At 41.7% G+C, this 16,294-nt stretch overlaps 1 pseudogene; it reads right to left on the reverse strand.

Moving 5' to 3' along the window:
- Positions 1-845: 845 nt before the first annotated feature.
- The window catches only part of LOC149177854 (NADH--cytochrome b5 reductase 1-like), a 41,918-nt pseudogene continuing 26,469 nt past the window's right edge, over positions 846-16,294 (reverse strand).

Raw genomic sequence — 16,294 nt, forward strand, 5'->3', positions numbered from 1 at the left:
GTGCATTTTGAAGCTTCATTGATGTTCCCAATAACCCCTTGAGCACAAAATTAGGGCGATATGGTGCCCATGAGGCCGAGGGTTGGGGCCAACAGTCCGCCCCCACCGACACTAACACCTTTTCGTTCGGGTTGTGGTCACGTGTAGAGGGATGAGGCTAATTGTCTGCCCTCGTTGGATAGGCTTCCTCTCCTCTTCCTATGGGCACATGACGTCATTGTGGTTGGAGGTTGGGGCTAATCGCCCACCCCCGTCGGTCCACCCAATTCTTCAGCAACATTCGTATGGGTGGTTCTGGTAACTAAGGGCCATACCCCAACGGTCCACCCTCTTCGCTCGCACCTTGGCAGGGTCCTGTGAACCACCATGTGACTGGGATCTAGGGTTGGTCCCCATCCCCACTTTGCTGAACTCCAAGCCAGGGTCCCTTGGCAGTGTTATGACTAGGGGCAAGGGCTAATGCCCGACCCCTCTCCCCCAATGCCAAAACATGTTGACTTCAAATATAACCTGGGAGCTTGGTATGGTAAGATCCAAACTGATGGTGTGATGATGGAGGCTGAAGTTTGTGTGTTGCAAGTCATGCAATCGATCCATGCTGAGGCCTCAGGGCTCTAAACAAAAATTTTGACCAATGTGGAGTTGCCACGTGGTGGCCTCTAGTTGGGCCATGTGGAAACCTCCTATTGGGCCACCTAAAAAGACCGCGAACCAATCAAATGAAGCAAACAAATACCTGTATGGAGTCGACATATGGAAAGTTCTGGTTGGCCCTCTGTAAGTCCAGATGGAATGTTTTCATCATCATGACATCAGTAGTACGGAATTCCTAGACAGCAGCCCAGTCAGCCCACCTGCAAAAAAAAAATGTTGGTCAAAAACATCAGAACATCATAAATTTGTCATATGACGTCAGATTGAGGGATTCAAGCATCATTGGAATCAGGACGATGAACACTATGAATTGACGTTGGTTTTGGGATATTTTGAGCACTTTTATTTTTTAGCCTAATTTTGATCTTTGGATCATACCCCCCCACTAGGAACTTTTGGACCCCAAAAGTTTATCTTCTCCTAGGAAATAAATGAGGAAAAAGCTCATAAAATTTTCCAATGTCAATCCTTCATGTTCTGTTTCAATTGGTGATTTCAAGCTCCAATCAAGGTATGCCACCTATCCTCTACGTGAAGTGATTATCTTCCTATCAAGAATCGAGCCACAATTGTTCTAAACATGTAGAAACAAAAACTTTTATGGATCGAATCTAAACATTATCTCCAAAAACTATCTTTCTTGGCTCAAACAAACTTCATCTTGAAGTCCCTCTTTGTTGAAGACAAACTTGATTTTCCATCTTGGAAATTAGAAGCAACTCAATGGTTACCATGCACTTGCATTCTTATGTACACTTGTTGTATTTGTTCAATGACATACTTGACTTTGTCCACATAAACATAGTCATCTTCTACACAATATGTTGGAAATAATACTGAGAGGGGGGGTGAATCAGTATTATCAAATTCTTTTCAATATTTATATAAATATTGCTATCTGCTGATCCTTTTGAAAAACCTTGTCGTTGAAGATATTTGTCCAAACGATAGTACCAAGCCCTTGGAGCTTGTTTAAGACCATAGAGAGCCTTTTTTAGTCTGCATACAAGATTTCGATCATTCCCAAGGATGAAACCATCTGGTTGCTCAATGTACACTTCTTCTTCTAAGTCTCCATTCAGAAAGTCTGATTTCACATCCATTTGAAATACTTTGAACTTCTGAAAGCTAGAGACAACAAGGAACATTATGATGGCCTCAAGTCTAGCAATGGGAGCAAAAGTTTCTTCAAAGTCTATTCCTTCTTGTTGAGCATACCATTTACAAACAAGTCTGGCCTTGTTTCTAATCACTTCCCCGTTTTCATTCAACTTGTTTTTGAAGATCCATTTTGTCCCTATGACATTCGTATCTTTTGGTCTAGGAACCAACTCCCAAGTGTTATTCTTTTCGATCTGCTCAAGTTCTTCAACCATCGCCTTGACCCAGCATTCATCTTTGCATGCCTCTTTTACATTTTGTGGTTCAGTGGAGGAGAGCAGTGCCAAATATCTTGAGGCTTCTACAATTTTTCTTCTTGTTTGTATACTTGCCTCTTTCTGCCCCAGAATTTGAGTTTCTGGATGATTCTTTTGAACGTATCTGGATGGAGTCTTCTCTTCTATCCTTATTTGTTCCTCTGGTGCCTCTTGAGCTTCTTCTTCATTATAGGTCTGATTCAATGTTGAAGGATAGTCGTCATCATCTTTGAAATTTTCGGAATTTACTTGCATAGGAATGTTTCCTTCTTCATCAACTATTACATCAATGTTGTCAACAATTCTTCCAAGCCTTTTATTGTAACACTTGTATGCTTTCTGTGGGGAGAGTAACCAAGGAGAATGCCTTCATCTACTCTAGGTTCAAACTTGCCAAGATTTTCATCAGTATTTTTGATGTAGCATTTACTTCCAAAAATTTTGAAGTATTTTACCGAAGGAATCTTACCATACCATAGTTCGTGAGGAGTCTGAGTGCTGTTCACCCGAACATTTGTCTTGTTGAGAATAACAACTGCAACAAATGCAGCTTCGCCCCAGAAAGTTGCGGGAGTTCCAGACTCATCCATCATAGCACGAGCCATTTGTTGAACTGTTCTATTCATCCTTTCCACTACTTCATTTTGCTAAGGAGTCCTTGTAGTAGATAATTCTCTTCTTATTCCATGCTCTTCACAAAAATCGAAAAATTCACTTGAGGTAAACTCCCCACCTCTATCAGACCTGAGGCATTTAATTTTGTGATCTGATTCGTTTTCAACCAAGGCTTTAAAAGATTTGAACTTTTCGAAGGCTTCGTCTTTGTGCTTCATAAGTCCTATCCAACACATCCTGGAAAAGTCGTCAATGAATAATATAAAGTATTCTTCTCCTCGAGGTGACCTTTTCCTAGATGGACCACATACATCAGTATGGACTAGTTCAAGTGGCCTGCTAGCTGATCCTTCCTTCTCAGGGAAGTTGGTTCTGGTTTGCTTACCAAACTGACATGATTTGCATATTGTATTGTCTGGAATTTTGATGTCTGGAAGGCCACGAACTACCTGGTATTTGCATGCTTTCCTTATCTGTGAGAAGCTTAGGTGCCCCAATCTTCTGTGCCATAGCTAGAGTTCATCATTCTTGCTTAGGTAGCATTGATGTTGTCCTTCTTTGAATATGTATAAATTATTTGGAGTTCTTATGCCTTTGATCATTGTTTTTCCTGTATCAAGATCACGAACACTACATCCATTTGATTGAAATATTACCTCAGTTCCTTGATCGCACATCTGACTGACACTCAATAGATTATGCTTTAAGCCATCAACATACATGAAATTTCTAGCTTTGACCTTTTCTTTTAACTGAACAGAACCTTTACCTTTTATGAGAGCAGGGGTGTCATTTCCAAAAGAGACCTTCTTCTCCTTCTTTAAGGCACTATATGAATGAAGTTTTTGTTTATCACCCGTCATGTGTTTTGAGCATCCACTGTCGATGTACCATTGATTTTCTTGCCCTTCCGCATATAAAGCTATACCACATCTCTCTGGTTGTGGTTCCTTCATTCTCCATGTTTTGGCACTTGAGGCTTGCTCCTTCTGATTTGTCTGCCGAAACCTGCTCCTGCATTCAGAATCTTCATGACCGAAATTGTTACAAATAGAACATTCTATTTCATTTTCAAGAGTAGAAAAGTTATTGTAGGTTCTTTTCATGATCCCAGTCATACTCCTTTGTTTTTGAGCTTCTCTAGTCATGATTGTCTTATAGGAAACACATTGAGCTACTTTGTGACCAAATTTATGACAAGAGAAACATTGGCCATTGAATAAACTCCTGTGATTATCAAATCTACCAACCAACCGATTGTAGTTTCTACTGACATCCATTCTTGAGGCAAATTGGGAAGATTTTACCTGTGGCTGGTTGTAGCTTCTGTTCATCCTTAAGGTGGATTGCCCCTGATTTACCTGGTAGTCTTTGTTCATTCTTGAGGTAAATTGTCCCTGATTTACCTGGTGATTTCTATTGGACCTTTGCTCACTCCTCCTTGCTGCATCAAGATAACTTTTGGAGGTGGATGGTTTCTGCGCTTGAGATGCTTCTTCATTATATCCCAGACCTGTCTTGATTAGTGGAGAACGCTGCACATTGATAATCTCATCTAGAGTTTCAGATCCTTTAACAAATCTAAGATTAAGAGCTTTTGTTTTCTCAATCTCTTTTCTAAGACCCACAATTTCACATTCTAACTTTTCATGAAGTTTTTCCTTTTCAGCCAGTTGGAATTGCAGAGTATCAATAATCATATTTTTCTCTTCTAAACAAATTTTGAGTTTAGAAATCTCTTCATACAGACCTTCTTCATCTATAGCATCCATGAAATCATCATCTTCAAAAGCCATTAAAAGTCTATAATAATTACCTTGTTCATATTCATCACTATTTGAAAGTCCATCATTGTCTTCATGAGTGTAATAGCTTTTCTTATTTACATTCTGTTTCTTGTTCCATTTAACAGGTTCCTTACCTTTTTCAAGCTTATCTTTATGAGGACACTTGGCAGCATAGTGACCGACTCTTCCACAAGAAAAGAATTTGAAAGGCAACTTACCTCTGAATCTTCCAGCACCCCGTTGAAGGTTCTTAACAAAATTTGATTCTTCCTCTTCTTCTGACATATGTCCTGACTCATAGTAATCTCCTTTGCCTGAAGCCTTGAATGCAGCTTCTCTCCTATCTGATGGTCCTCCTTTCCTCATTTTGTAAGCAGTTAGAATTCCGTGCAGCTGTGACATGGTAAGGTTTTGTAGATTCTGTTTTTCTTCTATTGCAGAAACTTTTGATTCAAACTTAGAGGACAAAGATCTTAGAACCTTTTCAACCACAACAGCCTCTTTTATTTCTTCACCCAAGTTTTTCATACAATTAACAATCTCATCTATACGTAGGAAATAGTTAGCCACACTTTCATCATTGTACATTCTGAGATTTTCATACTAAATTCTAAGGGTTTGAAGTTTTGCTCGTTTTACCTGTTCATCTCCTTCATAGCTCAGAACAATCTTATCCCATATTTTTTTGTGGATTTGTACTACATAACCTTGACGAATTCTGATTGAGATAGACATCCTAACAGAGGATTGACAACCTTTACATTTGTTTCATATTGCTTCTTACCAGCCGGATCTGTAGGAGTTGCTGAAGGAAAAGTGTATCTTGTATCTATGATATCCCAGACTTCTGTACCAAGAGATTGAAGATAGGCTGTGACTCTTACCTTCCAATAGACGAAGTTGGTCCCATCAAAAATTGGTGGCCTGATCGATGCTTCTCTCTCGTAGTTGCTCATGATGATAGATCTTCCTTCAAGTGATCAAGATTCTTCTGAAGGACCTGCTCTGATACCAATTGTTGGAAATAATACTGAGAAGGGGGGTGAATCAGTATTATCAAATTCTTTTCAATATACCTTATAGATTTAAAATTTAATTTATTCTTTAGATGTTGACCATTAATTTGTATGTCAGTACCATATAATAATGAACGGGAACAAGAAAAATAGACAGTCACACCAAAGAACACCAGAGATAAGGTGGAAAACCAATGTGGGTGAAAACCACCTGCTGCAATATGTCTCTATCTTCTTTCAATGAGAAACTTCTTTTTACAATGATTCTGTACTAGTGCAGTCCTTTACCAGTACGCAGGCTGCAACCTGCAGAGAGCTACAACCCTCTCTCGTTTTCCAGACTCTCCTGGAAGGGAGCTACAACCCCCTTAGCTCTTGTACTAGCTGAGCTACTAGTACGTAGGTGTTCACCTACTGAAGGCTTCAACCTTCTCTTTTCTTCCAAGGACCACGTTTCATAAATTTTCAGACTGGATCCATGAACATCAATCAAACATCAAGTACATGTGTATCAACCAATCTCCTTTCCACAATCAACTACTGAATCAACCACTATCTTCTCAGAATGCAGTAACCAGAAAACAATACCAGTAACCAGACACCTATTCTGAACCCAGAACACTGCAGTAATAGACAAAAGCAGCTAAAATAAGTTTCAAGAAAAGTCCGCAACTTCACCAATATAAACCTGCGGATATCCGCACTTTGTCTGTGTCGATCCTGCGGACCTCCACACCTGCACCTGTCGCTGAACTGCGCACCGCCGCACCTGAACCCGTGTCTGAACTGCGCACCTCCACACTGAACCCGTGTCTGAACTGCGTACCTCCGCACCTTTTCCTTGATAGACCTGCGGATCTCCGCACTTTCTCCTTCACTGGCCTGCGGACCTCCGCACCTGCACCGTGTCGCACCTGCGGTCCTGTGGTTATAGAGTTTTTCAGCCTTCAAGTATACCCCAGACTATCAGATTTACAGATCTGATCATGCACCAAGGAGATCTCGACCCATCAGTAGATCCGCCTTATAAAGCTCAGGTTTCTCCTTGATTCAGATCCAGCTATCACTCACCAACCGATCACCAGAATTTCAGATCTTGCTCACTTTTAGATATTCAATGCATGAGTGCTCAGCCAAATGATCTCCTTTCCTTTTTATAGACAAGCCCTTACTCAAACCATGGATCAAAACCATAGAAAGCCAATACAAGGGACCCAAAACCGGGGTTCAATACTTTAGAAACAAAACCATGGACCAAAACCATAGGATCAAAAATGTCAGACTAAATACCATGGATCAATCATAAAATTTCCCACGTGCACACGCTTCTCTGCATGAAAGTGTGTGAATTTGACATCCGCACCTTTTGTTCGGACAACCTGCGGGTATGTCCGCACCTCTTGTTCGGAGCACCTGCGGGCCCACGGCTTTTGTTCGGCGCACCTGCGGGTATCTCATTTTTTATCATTTTGAGAGCCTAAACTGTGATTTTCCACTTGAGAGAGTTGTCATCAAGGACAACACTTATGCCATAGCACCACACCTATGTCATAATGCCAACACAATATTTATCAAATATTACATTCACAAGAAAGCTTCATCTTGAAACACTTGTATTAGTGAGTACATGATGCAATTGTAGACATACTAGACGACATACAAATGCTCATCCCAAAAAGTCCTCAAACAATTGGACTCGTCATCAAACCATAACAACACAACATGTCAAAGAAAACACACTTGTTGTAAATAAGTGATTGTTCACAAATTCACTTTACAAAGTACCTAAATGATAATTTACAACAAGTATTTACAATTTTACAAAGAAAGGAAACTATACAAAACAATCTACCCAATATTTTCCTATCTTAGGCTTGGGTTCTCTTTATGCACCCCCTCTGCTTTGAAGGTTTCCTTAGGAACTCCATCAGTTTCCTCTTTTCCACCTATCACTTTCCTTGCAATCGATTGTGTGACCTATTTTTCCTTCTTGGGACCAAGTTTCTAATGAATTTTCCAACACCTTTCTCTCTAGTGCCCATTCATGTTACAATCGGTACAAAGTACTTTCTTTTTCCCATCGACATGGAAGTATTCAAACTTGAGAGTGGTTCTTCATGCTTTATTCCAAGAATTTGGTCCATTCTCTTGACCATCAATTTGTGTTGCTCACAAATAGTCACATAATGGTCAACTGCATCACAAAATGTGCAAGGAAACATGTCCCATAAATAATCAAAATCACCAAAAATTTTAAAATTCCCATGACACTTATACCTATCCCTTGGGTTGTGACTTTGACAACGAGGACTAGACATTGCATGTCCTTTGAAACATTCATCACTCTTGGGAGACAAATTTCCATTATCACTACCATCATGGTGTGACATATCATCACTTGATGATTTCTTTGACTCAAAAAGTTTAGAACACTCTCCAAACTATCCATGGCCATAACCTAATCCTTCATATCATGGTCACTCCTTCACCTCGACAGGATTAGTGATACCCTGGCCATTGATTCTGAGACCTCCTCCTTCATAACCCATATGAGTTAATAGATTCATACCAATGCCTTTAGTATACTTTTCAAAGGCTGCAAAAGATGTGTTATCAACATAAACTTAAGGAGTAGAACTAGAGTTGCTAATTACCTCCTTTGATTTCCCACCCATATTTTCTATTTCAGATATTGATCACGAAGTATATGATAACACAAGCCACCCACTTTTACCGACAGGTACATAAGGAGATTCTTTTAGATTCTGACAAAGCTCGCAAGCATCATTCTCGACATAAGCTTTAATTCCTATGTTTAGAACTATTGTAGCGGCTACAACCACCCTCCAAAGTTTTGGCCCGCACCAATTTTGGAGCCTCCCTTGAAGAGTTACACTTAATGATTGCCCACACTTGGGTTCACTTCGTGGGATCGTGTAAGTCTTTACATTATCCTTGCTTGTTTATTGCATTCAAGTCTCTGCATGTTGATGTATAAGTCATGCTTGCGACCATTTTCCGGTTATTCTCAAAGTCTTTGCTTTGTATGTGTTTGTTGTGTTCTCCATGAAAGCATTTGTCGCACTCACACACAGAGTCACATTCACTGCTACGCAAGCGTTGTATCGATCATGAACGATCAATCATGAGTGTTGTGCTTGTCGCTTACACCATCGGTCAGTCATGTTGAACATGTGTGTCTGGATGGTTTGGTCATTTCGTCGTCAAGTCATGCGAGTGTGTGTCTGTATGATCACCTATGCATCTTTCGATTGTTCACACACTTAGTCATTTTTGCTGAAGTTCTGACGACCAGACTCCTCATTGACAGCCAAACCATCACCCTGCTTTCAAGTCAATTGACTGTCAAACAGAATAGTGTAGAAGCCCCAAGCTAGTTCTTTCAAGTTGTGCTGTCCATAATCAACTCAATCAACACTCATGCTAGCCACTTGGACTGTCGATCGACTATTCATCTCAGAAATTGCGCAGTGCTCATGAGTAGGCCTCCCGCTGCCCATCATTCAGCTCAACTCAGAAATTGCACAGAGATGATCAGTAGGTCGGCCTCCCGACCTTAATGCAATTTTCCCAGCCAGCAGCTCCCAGCAGCAAACTGCTTGTTCCCTCCATGAATTGCATAGTTTCTGCTGCCAGTGACTGAGCAACCAACTAGCAGTTCCCTCTGGGAATTGTGTAGTTATGGCTGCCAGTGACCCCAATAGCCAACTGGCAGTTACCTCTGGGAATTGTGTGGATCTGGCTGCCAGTGACCCTAGCATCCAACTTGCAGTTCCATCTGGGAATTATGTAGATCTGGTTGCTATTCTCCCGGGCAGTTCCCCATAAAAACTGTGCAATCCTTGCCTGTTGACCCTTCATGCAGCCCAGCCCGTTCCTCTGGAAAATTGCACAAATTTGACTGTCCAACCCCTACTGACTTTTTGTTCCAGAAAATATGCAAGGTATGTCTGCCTTGCCCTCCTGCAACCCGGACTGTCCCTCCCAAAATTTGCGCAATTTTTCCTCCCAGATGAGCCAATCCTTGCAGACAGTCACTGTCAACTCAGATTGTTTGTCTCCATCTCTTAGTTACTCTTGTGCAGTTTTCATTAGCAGTTGCCTGGAGCCATCATCCCACATCACAACCATGTTGCCTCTCCTAGTCACCTGCATTCGAATGACCATGTGTCATGGTAAACTAGGAGGTTTTGGATTTGATGTAACCTCGTCATGAGTCAATGTAGGTACATGTACACAAAAAAACATGTCAAGACAACGAATGGGATGAACGAAGGGAGCACATGTAGATGGATAGGTTCACTAATGAATGAATGAGTGAAGCATGCAAAGTGGACTAATGCGGTGAACATGCACCTTCACGAACATTGAGCCTATTAAGCCTTCTAGCATGAAAGCAAGGAACAACATGCTAAAGCTTCATCAAGCGAACCAAGGACCATCAAAGACTCCACGCACTTCACCATGCAGAGGTGAATCTATGGTACATCATGAAGACATCCATCACTCAGCAGCACTCTAACTCGACATGCACTCCAACAGCAACACAAATGTACCAACATTATCATGTCAAGTCATGAGTCATGTTTCCCACATCTCCACTATGGGCTTGTTGTCAATCAATGTGATGTAACGTGGAAGTCCAAGAGACCCACTCATTCAACATAGAGTCATGTAAGTTGGAAATTCATGGAATTCGAACGGTCATGAGGGTAGTCGAACAACCACAAGGGTCAGTTTCACCCTTGGCTATAAATACCCCCCTCATTTGTACATGAAAGGACTTTTCACCTCAGCTCCTCCCACATAGCCAAGAGAGTCTGTAATCTTTTATTTGAGGAGTAAGTAGTGGCTCCAATGCCCCGCTAACGGGGTTAGTGATGTATGGTGTAATGATGTGTCTTGGAACTTTCACTTAATTCAGAAGCTTGTCAACAGGCTAGCACACTTTCACACATGTATTGTATTTGTTGTAAGATTAATCTTTAACACTTGTAATGCATGTTTCTTTAACCATGTGTTCTACATATGAACTAATTCATTTGTTGTAGTGCATAATCTATTAATGAAAATGTGTTGTATATGTTGTTAATGTTGTCTCGTCCGTGTCAACTGCTCTGCGGACATCAGATAGACCTTTCACATGAACCTTGCTGTAACAACTGTTGCACTCGTCTTGGACTGATCCATGAGTGTTGTACGTGTTATCTTACCTTATATGTTTTGATTGCTGCATCCGAGTGGACTGCTTCGCCAGAAGTTGTGTAGGTCCTTTGTGTTGTGTGTTCCTAGTCGAGTTAGGACTAATCCCTTTCAACCTGGAACTCACCTTCACCTTTTTCCCCTCACATTGAAAGAACCATTGACACAAGTACACTTACACTCACCAAGCACACGAACCTCACTTCTTGAAGACAAAGCGAACCACTCTCCTGTGCTGACAAGCAAGAGTTGAGGCAAATCCTTTAGACAATGGAAATTGGGCCATCATACCGGATGGGACTCCCACACCAAACGTTGTGAGGTCTAGATTGGAATTCATATTGGGTGATCCCATAAATGTTGGCGGGTCCAGCACCGTCAACATTTCTGGTGCTAGAAGGAGGGCAGCCAGTTGTACATGGCTGAAATTCCCCTCACACTCACTCATCAACCATCTGGTCAGGGAAGTAACTTGCAACCCCTCTCTCATGACTCTGCAGTTAGTTACTCCTCACCTCCCAGAATTGAACATGGAATTTCATATAAACACCTTCACTTCGTCCATCCCATCACTCGCCACTTCACCAAAGCAGTTGGACTGATCCCAAGCATACAATACCTTTCACATGCATCTAAGAAGCCAAGGACCACTCCCATAGGAGTGTTTGTATCATCGGTGCAAGAAGCAATCCTTGCTCTCTTGAAGGTTTGGAAGAAGCTATTGAAGACAAAGAGGAACTTCCAATCTTCTTTGAAGATGAACAAGGCACTCCTGTGGTCTTGGGATCAAACTCTGGTATAGGAGGTGGAGGGGAAGGTAGTGGAGGGAGTGGAGGCAGAGACGAACCGACAGACTCAGATCCAGAACCATCAGATTCTGAAGGAGAGGAAGAAGACAAAGAGGACGAAGAGGACAAAGAGTTGGCTGACCCAAATCTTGAATGGATGACTCGGGGACCATTGGCTCTCCTAGATGTTCTGCACAAGATGCCAAAGTGAGCGGAGAGAATGAACATCAAGTTTAACCCTAACAATGTGATGAAGGCAGAAGACCACTTAGACAACTTCTACCTACAACTGTAGACCCTTGAGGTACGTTATGATGATGTAGCATGTAGATTGTTTCCATGTACCTTGGACATTCGGGTAGCTACTTGGTATCATAGCCTTCCACCCAACTCTATACAAAACTGGGGTTCTTTCAAGCTTATGTTCCTTGAAAAGTTTGATGATGACAAGACTCCAGCCATGCTACTCAAAGAATTGGGAAGCCTCAAGATGGAGGGAAAATAGAAAGTAAAAGATTTCAATCAGAGGTTTACGCATACCTTGAACAAGTTTGCAGCAGACACCAAATCTCATGACTCCATCACTGTCGACTATTACACATATGCACAAGAAACCACCATTGTGCAGTTCGTTAAGCGAGCTGCGAACCCAACATTGTTAGAAAGCTGTGAAGAGGCTATTGCTGTTGAGAAAGACTTGTGTGCCATTGGAGTCATCAAGGATGACGAATCAATGAAATACTCCAAGGATGCTAGCAGAAAGCCCTAAACAACAGTGAGAAAAGGCAGAGACAAGGAAGCAACTGATATATAGGAAGAACTTGACCACTAAAATGTCCAAACTCAAGCAATGGAAGACGGACACATTCGAAAATAGTCATCTGCCTAGACAGAGACAGGCAAGTAGTTCATCAACCGGCTCATCAAGCAATAGCCGGTTCGATTCCAAATTTGCGCAAAAGCCTATGTTCCAACTCGATAAATGCGTTGATCCTAAGTATTGTTCCTTCCATGAAGAATTTCATCCCGAGCACTCTTGTTCAGATTGGAAGCGATTTGTTACCTCTGTCTATACCCACACACTCGATGTGGATGGTGACATACAGAAGCAATTGGAAGACACTGATGATAATGAAGAGGTTGCACCAGATGAAGCACCAAGTTCTGGGCATGTGGTGAATGCATATCAGTGCTCGTAAGTAGCCTTGAAGATGAACACCGAGAAGCAGTCCCAAAATAAAACTGATGGCTACAATATTAGGAGTAAAGGAGCTCCCCCGACACTTGAGGAGATGCAAGAGAAAGTGAGATGGCTGATAAAGAAGACCGATCCACCAGTTGCCTCAAAGAAATAAACACAAAGAAAGTCTGGGAAGACAGCAGTGGATAAGAACACATCCGTGAGCAGCAAGTTGTAGAATAGTCCGCTAGACATCACGAGTATTCGTTCCACCTCGGACACCTCAGAGATTCTACCACCTCTGGATTACAACATAGTCGATGACATGAAGAAAAATTGAGAGAACATCAGTTTTTTCGAGTTAGCCAAAGTCCAGAGCCAACGAGATATCCTGCTGCATGCATTGGGACAAATGGAAACAGACAATGCTACCTCTACCAAAAAGGGAGCATGCACACCTCCTGAATCACTATCCATTGTTCTCAGTACACTCCAGATGGAAGAAGCAAACTCAGGTTGCCTTCCATTCCTGCTTTCATTCGAAGTTTTCAACTACAATGTCCAAAAATGTTTGGTTGATTCTGGCGCAGCAGCCAATGTCATGCCGCTCTCCATTACTAAGAAGATCAATGCACGATGGAGAGAAACATCCATGAGAATCATCCAACTTGATAGAACATCAGTACCATCCATTGGTGAAATACAAGACATGATCATCTGACTATCCCATGACAGTCAAGTCCACCAGTGCATCAACATAGTAGTTGTGGACATACCAAAAGCATATGGTCTGTTGCTTAGCAGACACTGGTCTAGCAAGCTAGATGGATACTTTGCTACAGACTGGTCTCACCTGTGGCTTCTGTACAAGGGCAGATGCAACCAAATTCGGGTGTTATCCGAGAGGTATATGAAACACAATGTCACTCCCATTGATAGTGAGAACGAACCATTGGCCTTCGCAGAACTCATGTTTGGCATCTGCCTCCTGGAAAAGACATTGGAGTGTTATTCTACACGGCCTACTTCAACATCGTCAGACAACTAGTTGGGACTCCTTCCTCACCCAACTGATGATAATGAAACTTGTACAATTTGTTTTTTTGTTAGTAGCAGTAGTAGCAACAGCGGTAGTATCAGCAGTACTGACATGCCAAATGTTCCATGTACAAACAAGTTGTGGACCATGAGTCTTGATAAATTAGGAACACATCATGACTCAAGGACCGAGTGCATCTCAGTCATAAAAAACAATGAAAAATGCATGATTTCAAGTTATTTGAAGTTCAGAGTCACAAACAATGATGCTGAAGCACTCATGCTGAACACACGGAGGACCAACACTATGAATGAATAGAGCAACTTGGGAATCCACCATGATCCAAAGATGGCTAATCTCGGTACAAGTTTCACATTGCAGCAACGACCAATCGTTGACCGCTTGATCGAACAGTACCAAGATACTACACGAGTAGATGATGACCTGAGTACCCACTACATGTGAACAATCCAACATGAGATTCCAGGTAAAGGAGAAGACAAGCCATTACAACAAAGAACAGGTAACACATATATGTTGTTTTCACTCCTTTCACCGAATAGATTGACTAATATTTTAAGTGGTTGGATTACTTGCAAAGTTCGTCATCATACTTGGTGTTCTGATTTAAATCCTTCACATAAGAAATATGGGAAGATCTACTTATGCATTGATTTCATAAACTTAAACCCTTCCCAGAATAAAAACAACTACCTCGTGCCATCATCCGAGCCCATGTTGCACACAGTTCCTGAAACAATGGTGTTGACTTCACTTGAAGGTCTTCTAGAATACCACTAGGATCCGGTATTGGAGCCTGGTGGACTGACACTAGTCCACGAGAAACTTGGCTCACACACATATCATTCACAATTACTTGACGAGAGGATTGATAATCTTCCTATCAATGGCCAAGTTCTCAAACACTAGTTTCAGTAGGTCGGGCAGTGCCCATGCCATGTACATAGTCTACTTGCTATTTGTTGTTTCGTTTGGTTTGTTTTGCTTATTATCTTTGCTTTCTCTTTGTTTGATTCTTCTTACTATTTTTTTTCATGTTCATTTTTTTTGTTTGATATATTACTATTTTTGTTTCCGGAAATAAGTGCTTCCAACTACTACGTTTTGGCTTTTGAATGGAGTATGTGGCTGAAATTTGAAGAGACTTGTGACACTACAACACTTGGCCAGTCTTGTGTCCATTTTCTCTATGCTTGGTTACAACCTTCGGCCGATGAAGTCCTGACAAAAATATGAACTGTTTGTAAGGGAAGCTTTGGTCCAACCATGAACCTGTGTCCATAGTTGGAAACCCCATGCCTATACTCAACCTTCTGCTCTGTGTGTTGAATCTAATCCAATTAGTAGAAACAGAGAAGGGGAAAAATATAAATGAGCAAACCTATGTCAGAGGTATTACATGATTCTCTGAAGGAACAACCTATTCTCCTCTCAATAACTCAGGATCCCTCTTCCGCCCCAAAAGATAAATAAGTGCCTATGCACAGTTCTCTTTAAAAATACAAAGGCGAAAGAAGAGAAGCTTCTTGCGCGGAGAGGTGAAGCATGCAACTCCACCGAGGTATTGTCTAGGCTTGCTGGCAGTGGAGCAATGTGTGTGTTCCTGTGTGACTCTACCAGGGTACTGTCCAGGCCTGCTGACAGCAAAGCAACACTAGAGATGAAAACTTATACTCTGAAAATATTCAATTTGCGAACTGAACTACCCTTCCCAGATTTGAAACACTAAGATCTAAGCTGATTTTTTGATTTTGTTTGACTGATTTGGCAAAGGGTGAACCATGTATGTCCATGGGGTAAGTGGGGAAACTGAATTAACCTTCATAGCGATTCGATACTCCCCGAAAGACCAAGGTCTTGTGCTAGAAATGAACCAAAACAGAGAAGCTGGAGTTCTACTAGTGTGTCGCCAAGTGTTGTAGCAGCTTCAACCACCCTCCAAAATTTTGGCCTGCAACAATTTTAGAGTCTCCCTTGAAGTGTTACACTTAATGACTGAACACACTTGGGTTCACTTCGTGGGCTCGTGTAAGTCTTTACATTCGCCTTTCTTGTTTATTGCATTCAAGTCTCTGCATGTTGATGTTTAAGTCATGCTTGCGACCGTGTTCTGGTTATGCTCAAAGTCTTTACTTCATATGTGTTTGTTGTGTTCGCCATGAAAGCATCTGTCACACTCACACACAGAGTCACATTCACTGTTGCACAAGCGCTGTCTCGATCATGAACGATCAATCACGAGTGTCATGCTTGTCGCTTGCACCGTCGGTCATTCATGTTGAACATGTGTGTCTGGATGGTTTGGTCGTTTCATCGTCCAGTCATTCGAGTGTGTGTCTGTATGATCACCTATGCATCTTTCGACTGTTCACACACTTAGTCATTTTTGCTAAAGTTTTGACGACTAGACTCCTCCTTGACAACTAGACCATCACCTTGCTTTCGACTCAATCGACTGTCAACCTCAACAACGTAGAAGAACCAAGCTAGTTCTTTCAAGTTGTGCTGCCGGCAAGAAACTCAATCAGCACTTATGCTGGCCACCCGGATAGT

The sequence above is a fragment of the Pinus tabuliformis genome, chromosome 4_1 (assembly GCF_031772625.1).
Source record: "Pinus tabuliformis cultivar Carrire ecotype Pingquan chromosome 4_1, CPIR1, whole genome shotgun sequence".
Classification (NCBI taxonomy): domain Eukaryota; kingdom Viridiplantae; phylum Streptophyta; class Pinopsida; order Pinales; family Pinaceae; genus Pinus; species Pinus tabuliformis.